The sequence below is a fragment of the Macaca mulatta genome, chromosome 9 (genome assembly GCF_049350105.2).
Source record: "Macaca mulatta isolate MMU2019108-1 chromosome 9, T2T-MMU8v2.0, whole genome shotgun sequence".
Lineage (NCBI taxonomy): Eukaryota > Metazoa > Chordata > Mammalia > Primates > Cercopithecidae > Macaca > Macaca mulatta.
In genome coordinates this window covers 121417631-121422023 of record NC_133414.1, presented here as the reverse complement: position 1 = coordinate 121422023, position 4393 = coordinate 121417631, and the positions used below count along the sequence as shown (strand labels likewise).

The 4393-nt window shown below is 42.3% G+C and overlaps 1 non-coding gene across 1 annotated transcript; it reads right to left on the bottom strand.

Annotated features, from left to right (window-relative positions):
- Nucleotides 1-4083: 4083 nt before the first annotated feature.
- Nucleotides 4084-4191, bottom strand: LOC114670181 (U6 spliceosomal RNA). Its single transcript, XR_003719665.1, has one exon. It is a non-coding gene; the product is annotated as a U6 spliceosomal RNA (small nuclear RNA).
- Between the last annotated feature and the right edge of the window lie 202 nt (nucleotides 4192-4393).

Here is a 4393-nt window from a genome sequence, read left to right as displayed (position 1 = left end):
GCTTCTCTGCTGTCTCCTTGTGTCCCCAGCACCAGCTGAGGCTGTGTGGGAAGCTCCTTTACCAACTCAACCTTAACAGGATGTAATGATGATGGTGTTGTGGTCCTGCTTAGACACTTATCAGGTGCCCGTGTCTTCCTCTCAGGGCCCTTAACACTGTTCATTCCCACTTCTCCAAATTTTCAAGATTCTATTCCCTGAGCAGGCCTCTAGAACTATCTCTTTCTCCGGAATGTGCTTGATTTTTCACGTGTTTCAGTGGTTCCTGTAGCCACTAGGCTATTTATCAGTTGCCTTCACTTATGTCTTTGGTTGATACAGCTTCTGGCTAATTGATGATTTGTGTTTGTCTAGTAACACTGTTGAATCTCTTCACTCTTCTTGTCCATGTGTAACTTAGATTTGAATATCACAATTAACTCTCTACTATGTAAGGAAAAACAATACTTTAAGATATCCTTGCCAGGCATGGTGGCTCAGGCTTGTAATCCCAGAACTTTGGTAGGCCAAGGTGGGCGGTTCAACTGAGGTCGGGAGTTCAAGACCAGCCTGACCAACATGGAGAAACCCCACCTCTACTAAAAATACAAAATTAGCCAGGTGTGGTGGTACAGGCCTGTAATCCCAGCTAATCGGGAGGCCGAGGCAGGAGAATTTGTAGAACCTGGTAGGGGCAGAGGTTGTGGTGAGCCGAGATTGCACCATTGCACTCCAGCCTGGGCAACAAGAGGGAAACTCTGTCTCAAAAAAAAAAAAAAAAAAAAAAGGAAAATCTTCTTAATTTTCCCCAGGAATGTTCTATGGTTGTTATCCTTAAATATTATTGTAATCATTATTTAACTGTGCACCGGCTGTTGTAGGAAACAAAGTCGTGTTCTCTTCTCAGTGGATTAACGATTTAAATCAGAAAAGTAATGCATTCTAAGAAGATGAGGAAAGTATAATAGGAAAACGGATAAAGCGCCCAGGAGATGGGTCATTATGTTGAGGAGATATGTGTCTCTGACCCTGTGTTGACTAAACCCTGCAACCCAGCAGAAGGTACCTGTGAGGCCCTTGGAGGATTGCTTTGATAACTTGAACTGGCAGCAAACTAGTTTCCAGCTGGGAAAGGCTTCTTTTACTCCACTTAAAGAATAGATAACAATAGATTTTAATTGTTTTATTCACTTTGAACAACTACCACATACTTCTGCATCCTAGGGATCACACCTTGCTATAGACAGGCCTGCTTCTAAGTGCGGGCTGTAACCTACACTGCCATTTTTCTTGCAAAAAAGGGTAAGTTTCCAGTGTACACAAGGCATTAGTAGGACCTGTAGACACAGGTGAGCAAAGCAGACCAGGTGTCTGTCCTGGAGTTTACAGTAAGGGAAGTGGATTCCCTTAACTGTGAACTATATGATTATGTGTTTAGTTATACCTGCTCTGCTGTTCACAGCTGCAAAGACATGGAATCAACCTAATTGCCCATATATACCATGGAATACCATGCAACCATAAAAAAGAATGAGATCATTGCTTTGCAGGGACATAAATGGGGCTGGAGGCCATTATTCTTAGCAAACTAATGCAGGAACAGAAAGCCAAATATCACTTGTTCTCACTTATAAGTGGGAGATAAATAATGAGAACACGTGGACACATAGAGGGGAACATCACACACTGGGACCTTTTGGAGGGTAGAGGGTGGGAGGAGGGAGAGGATCAGAAAAATAACTAATGGGTACTAGGCTTAATACTTGGGTGATGAGATAATCTGTATAACAAATCCCCATGACACAAATTTACCTATGTAACAAACCTGAACTTGTATCCCTGAATGTAAAAGCTAAAAAACATACTTATACCTGCCTTGGATGCAAAGTTCTGTGAGAGGGACCCGACCTAGCCTGGGAGTGGAGGTGGTCAGAGAAGCTTTCCCTGAAGATGGAATAATTAAGGTGGTATGAGAGGTGAATGGGGACTAATCAGGGGAAGGGGAGGATATCAGAGAATGCAGTAAAAGGCAAGGGGGCTGTGCATGTAGAAGTCCCCAAGGCACAGAGGAGGTGCATGCTACCCTTTAGAAAGCTGATGATGGCCAGTGTGGGCCTGAAGTGGGGAAGGTGGCCAGAGCAAAGGTTGGAAAGACAAATAAAGACCAGATCAGGCAGGGCCCGGTGCACAGTGTTGAGGATTTGGAATTTTGTTTTAAGAACACAGATAGTCCTTGCAGGGAGTGTGCAGTTAAACAGGAGGTAGATTTGAGATGTCATGATGATCCAGAAACTGTGGAGTTAAATGCATATTAACTGGAGCTGAGCTTGATTCTGGTGAAAACATACCTACTCTTGGCTAATGTGAAGAAACACTGATACAAAAATTGATCCCATTTTTGGGTGTCTTTTTTTCTTTGTTTTCAACAGAACCATTAGAGTTGATCTTTATGGCACTCATCTGGGAACTCTGCCTTGACTTTACAGACAGGGTGGGGAAGAATCTGGCCCTGGAAACCATGGATCCCCCCTTGTGATCTATAGTCTTCTCTACTCATTTCTTAATTCCCTCAGGTATGCATTCCTTTTGGAACACAAAGTTCAAAAGTGGATAGACACAAAGGAGTGTGAACTTGGTGTCTATGGAGGTTGGTGGTGATCTGTGGCAAAGCAACAGCGAAGTCCCCAAGTGGGCGAAAGTTAAGCTGCCTCTCTCAGCCTCACTCCACATTCCTCCTCGGGCCTGGTGCACAAGCTTTTTTGTGCATGTTAACACGGATAACTATGGAGTAGTTTGTAAATGGATTAAATATGAATTTAAGGTTAACAATTGTCGAGTTGACTAAACCCATTGAGATTCTTAAGATCAATGTCTTTAGGCTCAGAGAGAGGCAGAAATTAGGAAAAGGATTTATTGTTGATTTTGGACTGATGCTGCCTCCTTAAATTCATGCTGAGAGATGTCCATACCACCCTCCAACTAGTTCTTTCTTTTGGTGTTTTGTCTCCCCTATCCCCCCAACAACCAGTTCTTTCTTTTAGTCTATGCTTTACTCTCTGCCTCCTCTCTCTTCTTCTATCAACTAACAACCCCACCTCATCCCCCTTCCCATCACATCTAACCTCCATCACTTATTTCTTTCCCTCTATCCCTAACCCCTCCCCCTCCCCCTCCCTTTTCCCCTCCTCCTTCCCTCCCATTCCCTTCCCCTCCCTCCCTCCCTCCCTCCCTCCCTCCCTCCCTTCCTTCCTTCCTTCCTTCCTTCCTTCCTTCCTTCCTTCCTTCCTTCCTTCCTTCTTTCCTTCCTCCCTGCCTCCCTCCTTTCTTCCTTCCTTCCACTCATATTTATTTCTTTGTGATGTAAAATTTAATGGGAGAAAATCTTTGAAGAATATGAAGAAATTATACACAAGAACTGGTTGTTGGTGGGTATGGGGGAGACAATCATACACAATAACGTTATGTCAAGAAAGACTTCCTGAGAGTCAGCTCCTTTCTATGATGGAATGAGCTCCCAGAAGATATAATAGGAGGCCAATCACTTGAATTATTTAAAACGCAACTGGATAAAGTCATCAAGGATGTGCTGCCAGGAAGGGGACCAGCCTCAGCCATATAGGAATGAAGAAAATGGTCCTAACCGGATTGTTCTCTTCTCAGCTCAGTTTGTTTCTAGGCTGAATTCTGTAACTCCTGCTGAAATCAGCTTTATTTATAGTCAGCAAGTTCCACTACTCTACTGTGGTAAAATTAATCAGCAATTAGAACAAAATAAGGATAGGAGATATTAGGGATGCCCTTCTCAAGGAAAAGCCTCTTCTTGTAGATGAAACATTGAACTTGATATTGAAGGAGCTCAGTTCTTATTCTAGGCTTACTCTTGATTATGGGATAAGAAAGGAAAGTTATTCTGCTACTTCATGACAAAATGTCCTGGTTAAACATTACTTCCAGAGGTGTCTGAGTATGATTTTTTACAAAATGAGTAAAGCACTACAGCTTTCTCCCCGCAAAATCCTTTTTTCCCTAATATACATTTATGACATTTATACTGAGATCCATATTATACTTCCAGTGCATTGCAGGAATCTTTCTTAATATTTTTAATTTGTGGAATGCTTCATGAATTTTCCTGTCATTTTTGCTCAGGGGCAAATGCTAATCTTCTCTGTATTGTTCCAACTTTAATATATATGTTGTCTAAGTGGACACAGAAATCTTTTAACAGAAAGTATGTGGAATATAAATATTGCTACTTTGGAGCAGATCAATGTCCTTGCTGCCTAGCACTGTAGGACTTATGGAAAGCTGTTGTTGTTTACAGTGATGATGTCACCAGACAAACATATCCCTTGATTCTCCTCAAACTTTGATAGAAACCCACTTGGTTCTATAAACCAACAGAACTTTCTAC